Source organism: Saimiri boliviensis, chromosome 16, assembly GCF_048565385.1.
Source record: "Saimiri boliviensis isolate mSaiBol1 chromosome 16, mSaiBol1.pri, whole genome shotgun sequence".
NCBI lineage: Eukaryota > Metazoa > Chordata > Mammalia > Primates > Cebidae > Saimiri > Saimiri boliviensis.
This window is the reverse complement of record NC_133464.1, coordinates 43,247,334-43,270,568: the sequence shown is the minus strand read 5'-3', so window position 1 is coordinate 43,270,568 and position 23,235 is coordinate 43,247,334. Positions and strand designations below refer to the sequence as shown.

At 31.3% G+C, this 23,235-nt stretch overlaps 1 long non-coding RNA gene across 2 annotated transcripts in view; it reads right to left on the bottom strand.

The window, feature by feature from the left end:
- The window catches only part of LOC141581617 (uncharacterized), a 309,949-nt gene that overhangs the window by 57,439 nt on the left and 229,275 nt on the right, over positions 1–23,235 (bottom strand). For both annotated transcript variants that reach the window (XR_012514349.1, XR_012514350.1), the window contains exon 3: positions 16,591–16,643. This is a non-coding gene — a long non-coding RNA (uncharacterized LOC141581617). The remainder of the gene's footprint in view (positions 1–16,590; positions 16,644–23,235) is intronic.

Sequence of the window (23,235 nt, the reverse complement as noted above, 5' to 3'; positions counted from 1 at the left end):
GAAATCTGTGACATTGGTAAGAAAAGAGAAATAAAAGTGCAGACTTTTTGTATGTAATTGAAGATAAGTTGCTATGTGTTAAAATTTTAAAACTATAAGACATTTTACATAAGCTCCATAGAAACCAAAAAGAAAACATTTATAGAATATACACCAAATAAAATTAAATATAATCAAAGTATATCATTACCAAAATCAATGAAACACAAAGATTGTAAGAGAGGAAAAGATAGACAAATCAGCTACAAGATAGAAAATGATTCACAGAATGGCAATAGTAAGCCCTACTATGTCAAAAATTATTTATACTGTACATGGATTATGCTCTCAATCAAAATACATATAGTAACAGAATAATTAGAAAACAAGATTAACCTTATTTTGTCTACAATAAATTGAATTTAGATTTATGGGCACAAATGCATGGCAAATGAAGTGATGAAAGAAGACATTCCATGGTAATGTAAACAAAAAAAAAAAAATCAGGATGGCCAGGCTATTCGAAAAAGAACAAACTTTAAGTTAAAAACTCTTTCAAGAGACAAAGTACATTATATATTGATAAAAGGGTGAAGTCAACAGAAAGCTGTTATAATCATAAATATATATACAGTATCAGAATACCTAATATAAAGCAAACATTGACAGAAATATAAAAATAAACAACACATAATAATAGGAAATTTCAATGGTATATTTTCAATAGTGAGTAGTACATGCAGAGTGATTATCTATAAGGAAACAGAACTGTAACAACAATATAGACCATATGTACTTAATAGCCGTATAGAGAACATTACACCTAACATCAGCATAATACATATTCTTCTCAAGTACTTATAGAACATTCTTCATAACAGAGTGCATGTTAGGGGACAAAAAGGTCTTACCAAATTTAAGAAGACTGATATCATATAAAGTATCTCTTCTACCATGGAATGAAACTAGAAATTAATGATAGAATAGTCACCAATATTTGGAAAACAACACATTATTGAACAACCATTGAGTTTAACAGAAAACTAAAAGAGAAATTAGAAACTATCTCAAAATAAGTGAACAATGAAAACACACAATATCAAAATTTATGGGATGCAGCAAAAGCAATACAAAGAGTAAAGTTGATGTAGATAAATGTCTACATTTTAAAAAGTTGAAAGATTTCATATATAACCAAACTCTACACCTGGTCCCTTGAGATGTAGAGTTTGGTTACTTACTTGAGATAAAACAGAACAAAAGCAAACTAAGCAACAAGTTAACAGAAAGAAGGAAATAATAAAGATTAGAGCAAAAATAAAATAGACAATAGAGCAATTATATAAAAACCAAAGAAAGTAAAATTGGATTTTTGAAAACAAAAAGAAAGAAGACTCAGTAAAATCAGAAATGAAAGAGTAGACATTAAAGCAATTAGGAAACTGAGAACACAATCTACAGAAAGGGGAAGATATTTGCATACCATATATCTTGCAAGGGCTTTTAATCAAAGATCAAAAAAAAGTTCTCACAACTCAATAGCAAAAAAACAAGTAACTTGATTTAAAAATGGGCAAAGAACTTTAGTAGATATTTCTCTAAAGAAGCCATACAGATGATCAATGAGTTAATGAAAAGAGGCTCAACTTCACTAAACATCAGAGAAATGCAATTCAAAACTACAATGAGATATCAGTTCATATCTGTTACGATGGGCATTATTCAAAACAAACAAACAGCAACATAGAAAACAGAAAACAACAAATACTGGAAAGGATGTAGAGAAATTGGAACACTTGTACTGGTTTAGTGGTAAAATGGTATAGACACTTTGTGGTAATTTATGGCAGCTTCTCAAAAAATTAAAAATACAGCTACGCTATGATTCAACAATGCCACCTCTGGGAATTCAAAAAAGGTGAAATCATATTAAATTTTGTCTTTGAATATTTTTACCATTACCTGAGTTTCATTCTAGGGCATTGCAATTATCTCCTATTTAAAAGAAAATTCAAACAACAAAATAAGGAAGTCATGGTGCTTCCATAAGAAAGAAGTCATATATCTATTTGCTGATATAACTGTATATTATATAGACTATGTACAGTTCAATAACATATTAAAAATATAGAGGTTTAGTCCAGAAATGTCATAACTATTAATTTCAACATCTGTAATTTAAAAACATTTGTGTGCATTATATTTCATAATATTAAATTTTTAACAAGAATTTTAAAAATAATGCAGGAATACAAAAGGTTTGTAGAAGTCTGTTTTATTCTTCATTTATTTTTAGAAAGAATTGTATTATCCAAGGCACTGCATTTAGAATAAATCCACTGTCCTCATAGTGGACTACAAATACTTAATATTCCTCAGTCTGCACATAGATTTTATTTGTAAATCTTGATATCATATAATTTATCTTTCAAAAAAATCTATGTTCTCCATGTTCTTTCTGCTAATGCCCTTTTACATCTCTGAAAGGAGTTTAACTTCCTGTCATATATCAATTGGGCAACTTGGAATATTCAAAATAAAGTTTTGGTCTTGCCACTAAGAAATATGAGGGTTTATTGATCATAAAGATACAAACATACAATAAACATACATTAAAGTACTAAACCTCCTTGCTTTTTTTCATTTATGTGACCAACTTACATTTTATATCCAAGGGTACATGTGCATGTTTGTTACCTGAGTATATATCTTTGTCTAGTCCTTCCTTTCCCCATCTAGTAGTCCCCAGTGTCATTTATTGCCATCTTTATATCCATGAGTGTGCGTAGTGTTTAGCCCCCATTTGTGGCCCCACATAGTAGTTGGTTTTCTGTCCCTATGTTAATTCACTTATGTAATTGCTTTCAGCTGTATCCATGTTAATGCAAACAAAGGATATCATTTTACTATTTTTAATGGTTGCATAGTATTCCACAGTGTATATGTCCCACATTTTCCTTATCTGATTCATTATTGATTGGTATCTAGATTGAGTCTATGATTTTGCTACTGTGAATAATGCTGCAGTGAACACATGAGTGCCTGTGTCTTTTGGTAAAATAATTTGTTTTCTTTTGGATATATAACCAGTAATAAAATCTCTGGGTCAACCGGTAGCTCTATTTTAAGTTCTCTGAGACATCTCAAAACAGCTTTCCATAGTAGCTGAACCTATTTACATTTCCACCAATAGTGTATAAGCATTTTCTTTTCTTTACAGCCTCACCAACATCTGTTGTTTTTAGCTTTTAAAAAGTAGCCATTCCAATTGGTGTGAGATATATCTCATTTATGGTTTTGATTTGCATTTCTCTTATGGTTAGTGATGATAAACATTTTTTCATATTTCTTGGCCATTTATATATCTTCTTTTGAGAAGAGTCTGTTTATGTCTTTTACCCATCTTTTTAAAAAGAGGGTTTTTTGTTTTTTGCTTGATCAATTGTTTAAATTTATTGTAGATTCTGGATATTAGACCTTAGTCTGATGCATACTTTGTAAATAATTTTTGTTATCCTGTAGATCATCTGTTTGCTATTTTGATAGTTTATTTTGCTGTACAGAAGCCTCTTTAGTTTAATTAGGTTCCACTTCTCAATTTTTGTTTTTGCTATAACTGCTTTAGAGGACTTAGTCATAAATGCTTTCCCAAAGCACATATTTAGCATGATGTTTCTTAGGTTTTCTTCTAGGATTTTTATAATTGGAGGTCTTACATTTAAATTTTTAATCTACCTTGAGTTAATTTTTTATATTTTTTATATGATGAAACTTAAGGGTTGACTATTAGTCTTCTTCATATGGCTGGGTACCTATAGCAGCACCATTTGTTGAATAGGGAGTTCTTTTCACATTACTTATTTTTGTCAACTTTGTGAAAGATTAGATGGCTGTAGTTGTGTCACGTTATTTCTGGGCTCTCTATTCTGTTTTGTTGGTCTATTTTTCTGGTTTTGAACCAGTAAACTGCAGTTTTGGTAACTGCAGCCTTACAGTATAGTTTGAAGTCAATTAGTGTCATGCCTTTGGCTTTTTGTTTGTTTGTTTGTTTGTTTACAATTGGTTTGGCTACCTGGGTTTTTTGTTGTTGTTGTTGTTGTTCCATGTGAATTTTAGAATAGGTTTTTTCCAATTCCGTAAAAAATAACATTGGTAGTTTGATAGGAATACTGTTGGATCTATACATTGCTTTGGGAAGTGTGGCTATTTTAACAATATTAATTCTTCCAATCCATGAGCATGAAATATTTTTCCATTTGGTTTTGTCACTTGGGGTTTATTTTAGCAGTAGTTTTGCAGTTCTCCTTGTACAGATCTTTCACCTTCTTCGTTAGATATATTCCTAGGTAATTTGTGCATTTGTTTGTGTGTGTAGCTATTGTATATGAAATTGAGTTGTTGTTTTGGGTCTTGGTTTCCATATTTTTATCATATGAAAATGCTATTAAATTTTATACATTGATTTTGTATCCTGAAACTTTGCTGAAGTCATTTTTCTCCTTCATGAGCCTGCTGGTAGACTTTACAGTTTTTGAGCTATAAAATTATATCATTCACAAAGAGGGAGTTTGAGTTATTTTCCTGTTCAAATGCCTTTAATTTCGTTATCTGTACTGATTGCTCTGGCTAGTACTTCCAGTATTAGGTTTAACAGTGGTGATAAGAGTGGGAATCCTTGTCTTGTTCCACTTCTCGAAGGGAATGATTTTGGTTTTTACCCATTCAATATGATACTGGCTTTGGGTTTGTCATGGATGGCTCTTAGTATTTTGAGATATGTTCCTTGGATGCCTAGTTTCTTAAAGATTTTTAACATAAAGAAATTTGGAATTTTATTGAAAGTTTTTTTCCAGGTCCATTGAGATAATAATATGGCTTTTGTTTTTAATTCTGTTTATGGAGTGAATTACATTTATTGATTTGTATGTGTTGAAACTTGCGTCCCATGCATGAAGCCTACTTTATCGTGGTAACTTATCTTTTTGATGTGCTGCTGAATTTGTTTTGCAAGTATCTTGTTGAAGATTCTTGCATCTATGTTCATGAGGGGTATTGTCCTGAGTTTTTCTCTTTTCATTGTTTCTTTGTCAGCTTTTGGTGTCAGGGTGATGCTGGCTTTGTAGAATAAATTAGGCGGGGTCCTTCCTCATCAATTTTTTGAAATAATTTCAGTAGAATTACTACCAGCCCTCCTTTGTACATCTGGTAAAATTCAGCTATGAATATAGCTGGTCTACAGCTTTTTTGTTGTTAGTTTTTGTTTTATTTTATTACTGATTCAACTTCAGAACTCAATATTAGCCTGTTCACTGTTCCATTTCTTCTTGATTCAATCTTAGGAAATTGTTTCCAGGAATTTTTCCATTTCCTCTAGATTTTCTAGTTTGTAAACAGGTGTTCAAAATAGTCTCAGAGGATCTTTTGTGTTCCTGTGGGATCAGTTGTAGTGTCATTTTTGCATTTCAGGTTGTGTTTATTGGATCTTGTTTCTGTTTACATTTATTAATCTAGCAGTCTATCGATTTTGTTTATCCTTTCAACGGACGAAATTTTTTTGTCATTGTTGTTTTGTATGGATTTTGGGGTCTACATTTCATTCAGCTCCCCTCTAATTTTAGTTATTTCTAATTTTTCTTCAAGCTTTACCACCCCGAAAGTGCCCAATCTTATCTTGCTTTCTTCCTGATGGAATTTGGGTAATAAGTCAATGGTAAGTTTAAAGTCTAGATTATAATATATATCTTTAAATGAACTTGAGTTATCACAGTCATCTTTTCTGTTGTAGTTCATATTTCCTATTAATTACTAACTATCTGGGTTAGATAGGGATTGAGAGAAGATCCAAATTTCTGGGATAATAAGTACAGTAAATATAAGGTGATATAAAATAATAAACATAGTATTAAAATACATACATATGTATACCACCAAAAATATAAACCTGTCTCATATAATTTAACTCAATCATTTACCTATTTTTGCTTTTTTAAGAGACTAATTTTATAATTTTATGTTTGAGACCTGAAATACACACAGACAGATTCACATGTTAAGTACAATTGTTCAATAGCAGAATGACTTCTCAAAACTCAGGTTATCGCTTTCCAATATAATTCTTTAGGATTTAACACTGTATATAACTTATTTATTGAATAATATATACGTTAGTTTTAAAATTAGATAATTAAAGGAATTTGAGAGAATAGAAATGAGACTTTACATAATATTTAATGGAAAGAAACTTTTACAAAATGGTGAAAGAGAAGTTTTATATTTTTGAAAAAGCTCTATACCTTTTCTAGTTCATCTCATACCAACAGTTTTGGAAAATATTATTTTCCTTATAAGCAGATAAAGTCATATCAATAGAAGCAGCTATGTTAAAAAGTTATTGTGTAGTGGGTAGTATAGACTTCATAATATTATAAGGAAAGAGGCATTGATTAATTTAATTGGGGGGAAATTTTCAGTGTCTTACAAATGCTAACAGAAGCAGACTGCTTATCTCTGACCTTCTTCATTCATACAGCACCATTAATTGCATTTCTGCATGACAGATTGTTGCATTGCCTTCATTTATCTAAACAATAACTTGCCTTTTAGTTCATTTGACTTTGAAAATATTTTTGACATTTGTATACCGAAAATGTAGTGTCATACTGGTACCTTATTTTCAACCTCAAGGACGTAATTAGTAGCACAGTAGAAAAATTGAAGGCATTGGACACCTTACAGAATGAGATTATTTATATCATCATATTCAACAGTTTACTTTTTATATAGTCATATTACTATAGGTTATATATGTGTGACACAGATATATATCGAGATGGAGCGAAGCTGATAAAAAATATACAGAAAGGCAAAAAGACAAAAGAGGAGAAGTAGAGAGAGGGGAAGAGGACAAAGAGATAGAGAAAAGGCAGTGATTTGTAGGAAAAAAGACAGGAGGAAAGAATTAATTTTCATATTAGATGTAAATAATTTTTGGGTGAATACATGCCTGAAAAATGTGATTAACGTGTTCCTAGTTCTGCTGTATTTAGACAAATGTGATGATGTACTATCTGATAGAAATTAGACTGCATATTTGAAAATAAATTCATAAATTTTCATCATTAATGGGGTATTAGCAATCTAAGAGCAACAAGTAATAAAGAATGGGTCTAAGATAAGAAAGATTAGTGAAAAATTGATAGAATTCAGTGAAGAAGGTATTAGCTAAATTGGTTAAAAACAACATTTTTCCTAATATTATACTGAAGGACCTAATTAATAAATCAGAATGGTTAAACTAAACTGATTAGCTTCAGAATATATTATTTAAAAGATGTGCATAATAGAGACAGTCTTTAAAGGCTTTTATACTGGAATAGGGATTGCAAGATTTCCACACCTTCAACATTCTCTGGATTTAATTTTCTCCAAATGCATGGTGGCCAAAATCTTCAAGTATTCATCAATTTTAAAGAAGTATAATAGAGAAATACAGAATAACATATATTTATAGAACATATTGAATTTCCACATAATTTTCTCCAGTTTGTGTTTATATTGTTTTGCCAAAGAATCATTTTATAACAGCTTAGCAGAAAGAGGAAATCTGAAGTTAGTTTCTTACAGTGAATGGGATTTCACATCAATAGTGAATGAGATTTCACATTACAGTTCATTTATACAAAATGGTTTCAGGCTTTATATACATGAAAAAATATTACTCAAATTGATACTGAAATTTAGTTTTCTTAAAATGCTTGGGCCATAATTGTCTAAGAATACTTTGCTTTTTTCATAAAAAGAAAAGTACATTTGATTTTCTTTATTAATATTTGTCAGCAATGTGCACTTAAAATAATGATGGCCTCTTCAACTATTGTTGAATAGGTAATATGCCATGCAAAATGGGCTAAGCATTTTACATGCCTTATGTCTTTTAACCCTCTCAACTATTACATGTGAGAAAGCCGAAGTGTTGAACAGTCAAGTAACTTAATGGAAGTCTCACAGTGGCAAATGGTTTATATGGAACCTTAAAGAAATTTCTCTGAACTCAAAGATCACACTTTAACCATTACGTTATTTAACAATATTTGAACTCTAAATACCTGCAAGTACACAAGTACAAAATCATTTCTTGGAAAGTTCAAATAAGGAAAAAAAGACATTATTTAATTGGTATTATATTTTGAATGCCTAAAAATTATACATCCTTTTTATCACAAATGCAATTTTAGAAACTACGTAAGTAAAAAAAAATAAAGGGCGCAATGTTAAGAATACTTCAAAATCTGGGAGTAATCCGTCCTTTAAAATTTTTAATTGTATGCATTTTATTTTTCAAATTACATGTAATAACTTTGTTTAAAGGCAGGATAGGCTCAGTGTGCTGGCTGGCTCATGCCTGTAATCCCAGCACTTTGGGAGGCAGAGGTGGGAGGATCACCTGAGGTAAGGGGTTCAAGACCAGCCTGGCTAACATGGTAAAACCCTATCATTACTAAAAATATAAAATTGACCATGCTTGGTGGTATGTTTCTTTAATCCCAGCTACTCTGGTGGCTGAGGCACAAGAATCTCTTGAACCCGGGAGGCAGAGTTTGCAGTGAGCTGAGATTATATCTCTGCACTCCAGCCTGGACAAGAGTGAGATTCTGCCAATCAATCAATCAGTAAACAAACAAACAAATGCAGGATAAAAACATAATACTTTGTGTCTCCAAACTATAAACTGGTGAAGTAGAATAGGAAAAAATGAATCTCATAGAGTTAAGTCAAAAGGAGAATGGCATTTTAGCACATAACATCCACTAACTGGGTTGTGGTTTGTTCTTTACTCTAAAGAGTAAGTGGAACACATTGTCCCCCCTGAAAATAGCTTAGTAGATCTAAAAGTTACATTATATTAAGTCATCAACTTTGAGCAACTAATTTGCTAAGAATGCCTTGTTTCATTCTAATTCCTTGACGTAGCTAAGGAATAGTCATCTATGTAAGAAAGAGACAAGAACTAGTGGAAGTAGTTGGAGATTTACTCAAAGACAGCAGTGACTGGAAATACCTGCAGAGCCCTCAGCAAGTGTGAGTTTTAAGTAACCTCCTACCCCCTGTGGATTCTGCAAGGCAGTGGCAATGGGAACAGGACTTTCATTTTAAGTCTGACGGTTATTAGATGTACAATGAAAGTGCAGAATAGAGAAACAGTCTGTTGAAAGACAAGTTATTGTTCAGTAATTTGATTAGTTGGAGCAGTGTGTTTCCTTCTTTTCTATTCATTTATTTCCCCCCTTTCTCCTTCTTTGCCTTCTGCTCATTCTCAATCAGTGTTGTCTTCAAACAGCCTTTTGTAAAAACAACTCGTGTTGTTTATTTTACATTGTAGGCAAATTTCTACATATTGAAGAATTATTCAAGAGCATAAAAGTGGGAAAATTTAGGTCAATCAGATACTCAAGAGGATCTCAGGATTCTCTTTATCCTAGCAAAAGTTTGTCATCAATATATACTTTTTAATATGGTGTATGTCAAGGTTCAGTTTTTTCCTCTATCTCCCCAAAACAGAAAGCCAATCAGTTAGAAAACAATTACATGATTCAAATGTTGCAATAAAGATAGCTCTAGGCATATTCAAGTAGAATTAAAATCATGATGGGGACTGTTTTAACAAAATGCCGATATTTATAATTATTATATAGTAATGTTAAATCATACGTAGGTTTCATAATATTTTTATATTATCATACAACTAATAAACTCAAGAAATTATAAAAATGATTCATAAAGATGATTGCAGACCTTTGCTCACTTTCCATTCCCAAAAATGAGACTGTTGTCTGTTTATTTATCCTTAATAGGCACATTTTGTTTCATTTATATAGAAAACTTTTCTCACTACGGCTCTCTGACAAAATATATAAAAGGTAAATTATATTTCCAACATGAATAAATGAAATATTTAAACTTAATGATAATTTTAAAATAAAGTATGTTCCTATTCACATCAGCAAGAAATTACTTAGTATAATAAAGTTATATAGACTAAAATGTATTATTTATTTGTAAGGCAATACTGGAAAAAAGAAACAATCATGTTATTGCTTTTAAAATAACTTGTATCTGGGAGAGAGAAGCCTTTTTTTTTTCTAAATATCAAATCTATGACATTGCTAGAAAAATAGTTAATAGCCTTCCATAAAAAAGAAACAAATGGAAATCTTTCATTATTTACCAATAACCTAGTCTTTTATTTATTATACATTATCTTTCTTCTATATTAGTTCTCATTATTTTCTAGTTTTAAAAAAACTTTCATTCTTGGAGAAATGGTATTTAATTGAAGTTCATACTAATCTGAATAATGAGAAGAAACAGAATGTTATATCACCTTGTTTACCTAATACTTAGGAAAAAACAAATTTTCAAAATACATACAAAGATTTTTGGTTGTAATTTTTTGTTTTCTTAAAATTAAAATCTTTATTTTTTCATATCTACTTTCTTTCTATTTAATCATATATTATTAAAGTATTGCTGTTGTAAAGCTTTATAAAATGCTATATTTATATTCAGCCATCTGAAGTTAGTAGTAATCATGAAAATGGAACGAGAGTAGGCAGGAAATGACATAAAATCAGGCATTGTCTATGCCAGCCATGGTTGATATAGACGTTTCTACATTACCTGGCAAAACTTCTAATAATATTTATTCATATTCTATCACAATCTCATCTATTTTCATGGATAGTTATATCAATACTTGTATAATAAAGTATTCTGCAAATAATTAATTTTTTTTACTAAAAATAAAATTAAAATAACTAAAGTTACAATTGTAAGGAATTTTTTTGATCTTAGACTTTCCATAATATAACTTCTTGCATATAATGTACAATAAACCAATGCTAGTATCTTTGGCAACGTGATGAAAATATTTATTTTCAATAAGCAATTTCTGTCTTTGTTTCATTTCTGTTGGAATGTAAGTTAAAATAAAATATGTGAAATAATAAAAAATTCCTCCCTGTAAAAATATCATTAGAGAAACATTATGACATTCAACATTACAGAGATAACAATTTATGGTTTGTTTGGTAAATTCCAAATTGCCTGCACAACATTAACATTCAAAATATGTGTGATGATATTTGTCGGATGAAAAGTCTGAATATCTGTCATACTTACAGAAGTAAAATGAATTATTAGCATTTTTATTAATTTCACATTCTAGATTTTTTAATTAAGCTAAAAGCTTAACACTAGAGAAGAGATAGTATCCAGAAAAATAAGCAAGAGTTATTAATAATACAGAAACTTTTTAAGAATGCTTACTGAAACGATGATCGTTTAGATGAGTTTAAATTAATTTTTAAAATATTATTTAAGACAATATGAATATTTGTTATAGAGATGTTATTTATTTTCTTTAAATATTTAACTTGGGAATAATTTTAGATTTACAGAAAAGCTGCAAATATATAATGAGTTTCTGTATACACTTTATCCATTTTCTCATAGTATTATTTTCTTACATAACCTGGATATATTTATCAAAACTAAGAAAACAATTTTGCTATGTTACTATCAGCTACAGTCTAATCTTTATTTGCATTTCACTAGATTTTGCCATTACAGTCCTTTTATATTCCAGAATCCATATTACTTCGAGACATCAATTATCTTTCTCTCTAGTGGTCTATGAAAGATTCCTAGTCTTTCTTATTTCTCATGACTTTAATAGTTTTAAGAACTGGTTCCGTGGTTTTTTTGGTTTGTTTTTTTTTTTTGTTTGTTTTTTTTTTTTTTTATTGCATTTTAGGTTTTGGGGTACATGTGATGAACATGCAAGATTGTTGCATAGGTACACACATGGCAGTGTGGTTTGCTGTCTTCCGTCCCCTCACCTGTGTCTGTCATTTCTTCCCATGCTATCTCTTCCCACCTCCCCACCCCCCGTCCCTCCCCCATTTCCCCTCAACGGACCCCAGTGTGTAGTGCTCCCCTCCCTGTGTCCATGTGTTCTCATTGTTCAACACCCACCTATGAGTGAGAACATGCGGTGTTTGATTTTCTGCTCTTGTGTCAGTTTGCTGAGAATGATGGTTTCCAGGTTCATCCATGTCCCTACAAAGGACGTGAACTCATCGTTTTTGATGGCTGCGTAATATTCCATGGTGTATATGTACCACATTTTCCCTATCCAGTCTATCATCATTGGGCATTTGGGTTGGTTCCAGGTCTTTGCTATTGTAAACAGTGCTGCAATGAACATTCGTGTGCACATGTCCTTATAGTAGAATGATTTATAATCCTTTGGATATATACCCAGTAATGATACCATCTCACACCAGTTAGAATGGCGATCATTAAATAATCTGGAAACAACAGATGCTGGAGAGGATGTGGAGAAATAGGAACACTTTTACACTGTTGGTGGGAATATAAATTAATTCAACCATTGTGGAAGACAGTGTGGCGATTCCTCAAGGACCTAAAAATAGAAATCCCATTTGACTCAGCAATCCCATTACTGGGTATATATCCAGCAATCCCAGAACTGGTTCCGTTTTTATGGAATATTTCTCAGTATAAGTTTGTTCCTTGTTTTTTCTCATGCTTAGACAGCTGTAATATATTTTTGGAGATAACACACACAGATGAAGTATCCTGTTATTGTTTTTCCTTTTCTTGATTCTTTCAAATCCCATCACAAAGTCAAGCTTACATTCAAAGAGTAATTAGGTAAATTACTTATACTTATTCCATAAGAAAGAGTTGTCCCATCTTTCTTTCCCTTTTTTCTGTGACCCTAGTATTGATGTTAATACAGACTCATGCTTATTTGGTTAATTTTGCATTAGAATTTGATACTATGTTAATTATTTGTTGCTCAAATTATTTTTCATTTGAATGCTGGTGCTCTTAAACTGTGGCACCTGAGTACCTTTGACATGCTCAGTTTTGTTTGTTTGAGTAATTCCTTATTTCTGGCATGACATGATGTTCCAGTCCTATCTTATGTTTTACTACCCTACCCTAGAAAGTTATTTATCCAGTGGTCAACCTATTTATTCATGTATTTATTTATGTATTTTTTAAGCTAATCCATTTTGAGCATGCTTTGTGGAAAAGCAAACATTAAATATAACACAATCCCAAGAGGCTGAAAAGTCTATAATGACATTGATTAATATCTAATTACTTGAATTCAGTTACCTCCAAATTACTCAAAATGTATTCCCAAGATCAGGTTAGAGACTTTGTATTAGTTTTTTGTGAACAAAGCCAATATAGCTTCCCACAGTGAATTCCTGCCAGATAGAGCTATCTGATGAACCTTCTTGAGTGGCTACATCTGTCTCAAGATCATGTATACTTTAGGCATATTCTGTAATTTATATTACTTTATCTTTGATTAGCATATCTTTAAAGTGATATTGCTTCACTTTATGTCACCAGAAAGTGTATCAGTGATTGTTTGTCTTAATGGCTTATTCTTAAACTATTAATTTTTATTTTCATTTCAATTATATAATTTAAAATTGTATTTTACATATTATTTTACCATATTCTTTTAGTTACTTTATAAATCTTTAAATTACTTTAAATTACATATTTTACTATTTTACTATCAAAATTACATATTTTACTATTTTCTTTCATTTTTTTCTGAAAGCATGTTGCAAGACATAATTTACTTGAAGTACTAATTAATTGCAACAAAAAATATGTATCTGTTTCATAAAAAATGCATTGAATTAACTGTACTAGGTTTATTTATTACAAGACTTAACAGTTTTTATGAAGTATGGTAGATCTCAGAATGGTCTTCCAAACATGTCCACATCCTGCTTCCTATAAGTTGCAAATATATTCCATGTATGGTACATGGCCTTTTTTGGTGTGATGAAATTAATGCTTTTTGGATGAGAGGATTATTTGTATTGTTCAGAGAGTGTGAGTCAAAGAATGAGATGTCAGAATAAGAAGAGAGGTAAGGTGACACAAGATCAGGAGCCAAGAAATGTACATAACCTTTAGAGGCTAGAAAAGAAAGTAAGTTTTCTTTGAGTCTCCATAAAATACACCATCCTGGCAACATACAGATTTTAGCCCAGGAAATGCATTTTAAACGTCTGACCTCCAAACCTGTGAGATAATTAATTCCTGTTGTATTAAAAACACTTTTTTTCATTTTTGAAAATGAATTTATAAAACTTTGAATTTTTTGAAGTAAAAACTTCAGATTTATTCTGCAGAAGCCCATTTTCAAGAAGCTGAAGGTGAATATGGAAGGGAAAAGTTCCCTCCTCTTTTCCTTTCTCCCTCCTCTATTTTCAACAGAAGGTAAAAATGCCCTGGACTTCAAAACCTATGCTTCTCCCCACAAAAAAACAAAAACAAAAAAGAGCCTGAGATTCAGAATTGTTACAGCATCTTAATTTATCATAAAAAAGGGAAGGAACCAGAAAACATGGGAGTTCCTGGGATGTGAGGAGGACCTTCAGCCTGATATAACATCCCCCTTTTAAGCTGCTGCCTAAATGGGGCAAGTCAGGCATTAAATCATTTAAAAACTTTCCATACCCAATTTTTTTAGACCAAAAAGAGAAAAAATCCCCTTTCCCTAAAAAATTTCAAAAATATACATCATTATATTTTTATAATGTTATAAATTTATAACATTAATATTTTAGATCTTATAAAAATATAATTATATATTTGAGATTTAACATGTTTTATACATTTATATATGTTTAATATAATATAAAAATATATTTGTTTTATAAATATTTATATATTTCTCATAAAAGTGACATTTGAAGCCACTAAGGGTTAAAGTTGATCTGGAACAAAGGAGTGTGAAATTCTCTCTTTCCTTCTTTTTTGTGGTCTTGTTAATGGGTACATCCCCTGCAGAGGAACCCTCCACAAGGGGATGGCAGACAAAAGGAATCAAAGGGAGCAAAAGGAGGGGCCTTCCCAGGCAATCAGCAGCCATTATGGATGTGGGCATGGTGCTAAGGAAGCCATACTCTCTGGGAATGTTCCAGATGGTTTGGCATATGAAGCATTAAGTGTGCTGGAATTGGGCACAGTAGCAATAGGAAAATCATACACTATGTTTCTGTTCTTTTCAATTATCTGTAAGAAAAAACTATCTGAGATAGGTCTCTATCAATTTAGAAATTTATTTTGCCAATGTTAGGGACATGCCTGGAAGAAATAAACAGAGAATTACAGTAACAGTCTGTGGTCTGTGCCTTTTTCTAAAGATTATTTTGAGGGATTCAATATTTAAAGGGGAATGATGGGATGGATAGCAAACGTGGAGTATATGGTAATCCACATGTTGCAAGCAAAAAGGAGTCTGTATGGTAAATAGTCAATTATGTATTCATCTCTTGCTCAGTAAATTGGTACCTCACATAAGGTAAGCAGAACATCGAGTAGCTATCTTTGAAGATATTTAACTTTTTAAATGTAGCTATCTGCTTAGAAATATTATAAAATGAAAGGCAGCTTCTTGAAAGTCTCAGCTTTCAGCTTAATTTTTTTCTTTTGGCATAGTGAATTTGGGTCCCAAGTTTCTATTTTCCTTTCACATATCTAAGTATATAAATGATATTACTAAAGACTTTATTTAGGGTAATGATGTTAGGTTGTTTTATATTATTTATTTTTCAATATGTTTCACCTCCAACTTTTTTTTAAAAAAAACAAAAAGACAATGTAATTTTGATGAAAATACATGCAATGTATGTGTGTGGACAGTAATATTCCATAGAAATATTATATAACAGATCTCTAAATGTAGATGAATACCATGAAAACAACTTATTTAGAAAAGTAGAAAGTGGGTTAAATGCTACAATAAACAAATCAAGTGATTCTCTACAAACCAACTTACCCTGTTATGAGAGCTAAAATATTGAGCAACAGAAACATTGAAGGATATCTTTAACATATGTGCAGAATTTAAAATACCATGTAATGAAGTATTAAATTCAATTTAAAAAATTAATTTTAGGTGACATGCATCATGTCAATGATATTAAGAAGACAAATTCACTTTTAAAATTAGAATAATCATGCTATGTATTTGCAAGAAAGAAACACATTATTATCTTTCTATTATCCGTAGAACTTTGAATGGGTACTTTCATTCCAAAAAAAACAGAGGCCAACATAAACATCCTAAATACACACTTTTTTTTTTCCTTACATATTTTCTGTCTCAAGTATTCTGAGAGTATGCAAACAAATTTAAATATATAAAGTATAGTAAAGTAAAACCAGATATATTGAGTACTTAATGTTCATCTAGCAGTTCAAGTAGACATGTAAATGAGCATGTTTATGTTCCTGGATATAAGCAGGAAAAAAAGTAATATATTTTACATTTTTCAAGTATAGTTATTGATTTAAAGGATGCTGAATTTTTCAGTGCTTGGAGATTTATTTGACTATGAGAGATTTGTACATATTTAACACTTTTGAGAATCTAACACATTCAGTATTGAATATTTGAAATATTATATTATTTTGGCAAACAAATGAAATATTTACTTAAAATAAGTATATCAATCTCTGATATTTAATGCAGTTCCATCTTACCTGGTTAACGAGCTCTGAGTTGATTTCATTAATAGGAAAGTATCCTCTGTGACCTGAGGAAATTACAGAGATACTTTATTAATTTTAAGAATATAAATAAACAACTAATGCAATTCAGTTATTGATCAGCATATTGCTAGGCATTTTGAGCAATAAAAATTATAAACAGATGTCTTTTGAAAAAAAGAAACAATAGTAATAATAATGTTGATGATGAATCATGATGTGAGAAAGTGACAATGACATTGAAAAATCTAGCTTCGCCACAGTATAAATGTCACCTTAATATAAAAGACTTATTTTAATTTTAGGATGAGACTGTATCTATTATTTAAATTAAAATGTCACAAGAGAGTACAAATTTTTTTGCATTGCTAGGTGTTCTTTTATTATTTTATTTATACCACAAATATATGGTAAGATATTAAATGTGTATGGAACTATGCTGTATGCCGAGGATAATACCGTGAACAAAGAAACAGGCCATGAACCTTCTCCACATGGTGCTTAAGTATACTGGACACAACAGATAGCCATCAAATAATTACTCAAATAAATATAAAATTAAAAATGGGATAAGTGGGTTGTTAGAGACACACATTTCCTACTTAGGGAGGTAAGAAAAGATGTCCAGCAGAAAACAATAATAGTAAATGACACAATATGTTATGGGAGAGGAGAATCACTAAAGCAAATGCACACAAGAGATTTCTAGCAGGCAAAATAGCAAAAATATAGAAGGGGCACATTTTCATCATGCAAAGGAAATCAGGCTACCTGGAGTATAAGGATTTATGATATTAGATATGCAAAGGAGAAAGAAGTTGGTATGTGTAACACTGGGTCTCCAACTAAAGAGCAATTGACTTAGCTTGATTCATTTATAATCTGGGATGTAATAATCAACAGTTTTGAAAGACTAATTGGTTATGTAGGTTACTACAATTTAGAGAGGCTGCAGAGAAGAAGAAAGAAAACCAGTTACAAGGCAACTGCAGTCGTCTGATAGATGATAGTAGCTGAGACTAGACTAACGTCAAGGAATGGAGACAAGTTGATGAATCCCAAAGTTATATAGACAGAGGTCTGAATTTGGTGACAGATTTAATTATGGGCACATGTAATATCAGGAATGACTGTCCTTATTACTTTCCATAATGGAAAGGATGTTGGTGCCAGTTAGGAAAACAAACAAACAAAAAAAGCTTTCTATTTTATCACTCCACTGACTTCTTGGAGCTGGAAATGCTGCTAAATTTATTTATTCTTGAACAGTTTCATTTTCCTATTACTTTAGGAGAAGATAGCACTTTTCAGGGTTAGATGACTATGTTATTCTATTTAGACATCTCAATTTGAGGTAAATTTGGGAACTCCAGTAGAATTGTGAGGTATAAACTTGCATGCACAAACTTATGTTTATAAACCTGAAACTCGCTGAAGGGATTCTGAATATCTAGATGGGAGATAATATATTTTTGAACTTTTTTTTTGCACTTGGTTTATGATACCTAGGGAGAGAGCAGAGAAAAAAAAATAAAGTATTTGATCAATTATAACTTATTCTTATATCAAAGAATGTTCGTAACAAAAATTCAATCTCATCCTGGGATTAGAAAACAATTAATTTGATTTACGGTGTTGTGAATATATTTGGTACAAATGCATATGAATAAAGAGGTATGAAGAAGTCTTTTTTTTAATATTACAAAGGCTTCTGCAGAAATATAAATTAGCACCTGTATTACAATTCTGTGTCAGTTTCATTGAAATTTCAGTAAATCTCACAATGAGATACATTATTGGAGAAATTAGGGAAAGGCTTGTTTTCTCTAAGTGAAACCTCAGTCACTAAGGAAAGGCTACTTGGCCCAAGCAGCAAGGATTTTACCAAGATTACTAGCTACAGGCAAGCTGAGAAATTACCCATTAAAACTATGAGTTTAATTCCTCTTTTAATCAGTGGCCATCAAAGAAATGACTGATATTTTCTTGCAACATTTTTCTTGTCTTCAGTAAAGAATTCAACTTTTAGTTATACATGTTATCTAAGAGAATGTATCCTTTTTTGTTCATTAGTCAAATCCAGAGGGATCCCAGTTTCTTGAAAAAAGATTATCTGCCTGCGGACTGACATTAACAAGAGTCTGGAGTCCCAACTACTCAGAGCAAGCAGAACCCTCTGCTGCCCTAAGTCCCACAGCTCTGTGTCCTGGCAAGACATTCCACCCTTTTCTCCCTGCAATACTCAAATGCTTTCTGCTAATTCATACCGTGATCATCAAAAGACTAATGTAACCATGCCCTTTATGATGGCTCATGTCAGTCTGTTATAAACTTTTGTTATAAAGGTTATATGCCTTTAATCAAATCTGGTCACTTCTAAGTCCATAACCATACTTAAAAATATTTCCCATGGAATAATATTAGAAGCACTAGAGCAATCAATGCAAGTGCCTGTTCCCAAACTAATTTGTATTGTAGAAAGTTACTAAAATAATTGTCTAATACTGGCATGACTGCGATTTTTCTGTGTGTATACAGAATGTGTGTTGTGTATGTGTGGCTGTTGATTCAATCTTCTTATTTAGTGCCAGATTAACCGATTCATATCTCATTTCCATCACATACCAATTGTGTGACCTAAACCCTCTCTGCCTCACCTGTAATCTGCAAAATGGAGATTAAAAAGTGTTTCTGCTGAGTGTGATGGTTCATGCCTATAATCCCAGCAATTTGGGAGGCTGAGGTAGGCAGATCATAAGCCCAGGAGTTCAACACCTGCCTGGGCGAATTTGCAAAACCTCATCTCTACAAAAAAGTACAAAAATTAGCCAGGCATGATAATGCATGCCTGTAGTCTCAGCTATTCAGGGGGCTGAGGTGGGAGGATAGCTTCAGCTCAAAGGTCCAGTCTACAGTGAGCTGAGATCAGGCCACTGCACTCTGGCTTGGACAACAGAGTGACATCCTGTTCAGCCAAATATGTCTAGTGTTCCATTAATGGAATGTTAAGCATGTGGAAGTTATTTATATACTACTGCTCAAGGTCATCATGAAGGTCTGATTTCAAAAATTCAAAGAATTGCAACCTTAGGCATATTTTTTTTTAAAGAAGTGTTTCTATTGAATGATTATCGAAAAAAATTAAGTTGTTACTTTATGGCTATATCAATCAGGAAATAAAAGTTTGTACACTGACATAAGAATGGCCAAAACGTGCATATAATAAAGCAGCAATTTAAATATATGAGAAGGATGAAGAAAATTCACAAGGGATGTCTCAGTTTTTCCAGGATTAGCCAATAGCAGCAGTGTTGCCTCTTGAAATGTAAAAGGATTTGGGGAAGTTAAAGTTGCTAACACCTTTATAGAGAGAGTTGTATAGATTTTCTTGAGAGGATCTATGAATTGGAGGATCCAACCAGTTCAAAGTTACTATGCTGAAATGGAGCTACTGGAATAAGTAATCTGTTCTCATTCTTTTCCTTCTTTTTTACATTGTAGCATTTCTTCTTATTAGCTGAATTCAACTGTAATCCAAATGTAATAGAGCCCACAGATACAACTCAAGAAGCCCAGGTTGCCAAAGGAGCATTGATATGAAGGGAATAATTGATCTGAAGGGGTTATGTGATAACTGGTATAAAAGCACTGAAAATCATGTTTTTATATATAAAGTAAGCAATTGTATGTGTTAGCTACTTGTTTGCAACTGCCTACATCAAAATTATAGACTTGTAATTGCTATAATTCTTTAGTTCTATCTATATGTACAGAAATTTTCAGGGCACAGTTGATTGTGTTATAGCATTACTAGCTTTGATAATAGTATGGATTTCAAGTGAAATAATTTTTCCATAGCTGCTACTAATTTAAAAATAATCAACAAAAATGATGTAGGGTTTCATTTGTAAGAAAATGTTAAAGAAAATGAAAATTTATTGAATTTTCACTTGTCCCTTCACAGGTCATTAGTTACAATATTTAGTATTTACAGATGTATAGAGAAAAACAAAATAAAATCAAAGTGTACTATACAATTTTATCAACTATCATTTTATGATAGTATTTTTAATTTAGAGCCATTGGTTAGCTATAAATACAATATTTCAGATAATGGAAAAGGAATAAATAATCATTTCTGAAAGTGGATTCATTTCTAGGAACTGACATAATACAAAAAGGTAATTGTACTTATATTGTTTTGTTCAGACTATGACAATTAACTATGTTTTCATAACTGATTAAGATAATTTGGATTCTAAATGACATATTTTAATATTGAGATTAGCAATTTAATATAATTAGCATTAAATTACTTCTAATTTTCACAATTCATGGATTGAAAATATAATAGCACAGAGAGCTATATTAGGTTCTCAAGCGAAACATCTAGCCCTAACTTAGAAATTGCCATTAGGATATATTTTAGTTTATAATTTTTTGAAGGAACTTAAACTTTCTTTTTTATTTTCATTTTACTTGAGGGTATGAAATGTATCCTCTATAATTATATGAACACAGTATACAATTATTTTATATATATTTGAGAAATATCAGACCACAGGTGACACTTACATCCATGGGAAGCATAGTAAAATAAAACATGAACTTACAGTACAGAGTCCTGAAATATCTATACCTTTATAGATTAGGTAATAAAGGAGAAACAAGCAAAGTATATTGAAATGGTTAGACTATTTATGTATGGAAAGCCAAACAACAAAACGCAATGAGAAAGTATTGTTAGATTGCCAAGAAATGAAGGTAGTTCATAACTAATGGTATAATAAAATATATTCTAAAATCCTAATAGTGTGAATAAAAATGATAAAGAGGGTTTGCTGGATTTTAAGACATGGAGATTGTTAACAACATTGACAGAGTTTCAGTGGATTGGTGCGTACAAGTCTAATTTCTATTAATTTATGAAGTGTTTTGGATTTTTGGCAAAATGAAACAGTTCAGGAAATTGTAATAAACTATTAAAAATGTAGCTATGCAGAAATACGGAGTTAAGGCTTAGGAGAATTTTGCTTTGCCTTGTTTTAATTGGAAATACTGCCCATATCTTTATACTGATAGATATTATACAATAGAAAAGGAGAAACATATAAAGCATAGAAAACTAACAGAACAAAGTCATTCTAAAGTCAGAAAGGGAAAATTCCTAAGCATAGTGGTAGGCATTAGCTTTTGTTAGTGAAAAACACATTTTCTCTTGGAATAGGGAAGGGAAACATAGAAGGAAGCTCAGTGGGTCCTTAAGCTCATTGGGAACAAGGTAAGAATGGCATGTTAATTCTAACTTTCTAAAAATGAATTATATATTTAAAACATCTCAGAGGTAAAACTGTAGAGATTTAAGGAGGTTGGGGGTAGTGTAAAATTACCTTTCTCAGATGTAACATAGCCTATTTTTAATTGATTGAGGACAAATGTTTGCCAACTTAATGCCCTGTGATCACGCATTTCCAGCCAAACTAGTCTGCTTTATGTGGGTATATTCAATAATTTAACAATAATTAAATCCTTGGATAAAAGACCTAAGAAGATAGCAGAAGGGGTCATTTGTTAAGATTTTTTTTGTAAAATTACAAAGGAAAAAGAAGAAGTGGAAGATATTTACCAAGTAATGGCTAGAATTATAGTCACTTGTGGGTGCTAGACTGGACTAGAAATGTGTCTATGGATAAGAGACATAGTTGGTCAGCAGAGAGATTAATATTGTTGAAAAAGTGTACTCATGGGTTTCTTTAAGTGGAAAAATATTAGGTTGTCAAAATATGATATTAAAAATTTTAGCTATGTTCAAGGGAAGACAAGGGTCAAGCAATGCTCATGAGACTTGTGACTCAATATCAAAAGGCACTGGCTACTGTGAAAGAAATTCAAGATCTGTTGTGTGATTATATCAGAAGGTCTCTAAAATCCATTCCTAAAAATGATTCTATATGATTGCTTTCCTAGTTTGTCAATTTCTTTTTTTGATAGAATGACACATTGTTCTAAATTATTCACCTCTTCCCTTTGTCACATGACTTTGCAGTTAACTTGGCTTTGTACTTTACCACTTGACTTTTTAAATTAATAAGTAATAATATTATTAGGTCTTAAACAAGCAGAGACTTTAAATGTGCATGCACATTTTGGATTGCCCTCTTTTGTGCACTTGTGATTTTTTTATGAAAAGAATGTGCTTGGGTAGTCACTTCTCCAAGGAAAGTAAAACACACCTGCAGAAGACAGGAGCTCAACCAGTATCTTGGAGTCAAGCTCAGCTAGTCAAGCTTAGCAGAGCCAGACAGCCTATTTACAAGTCCTTGAGTGAGAAAAACAATGACTTGTTATTAAGCTAGTTAGATTCCTGTTATGTAGCAAATTGTGACATACTCTTTTTTGGGATTAAGATACATGTAGCAGAAGCTAGTAATGGCAATATGTTGCTTAGAAAAATAAATTTTCACTCCAATATTTCTTGTGTCACAATTGGTTACACATCGCTGCAATTTCATATTTTTCTAATAAAGAAGAATGAATCTTAAAAATATTAGGTCAAAATTTTATAGCTAGAAGAGACCTTACAATTTAAATGAACTCAAATATTCTGTGACTCTGATAAAGTAAATCAAGTAGCCCAAA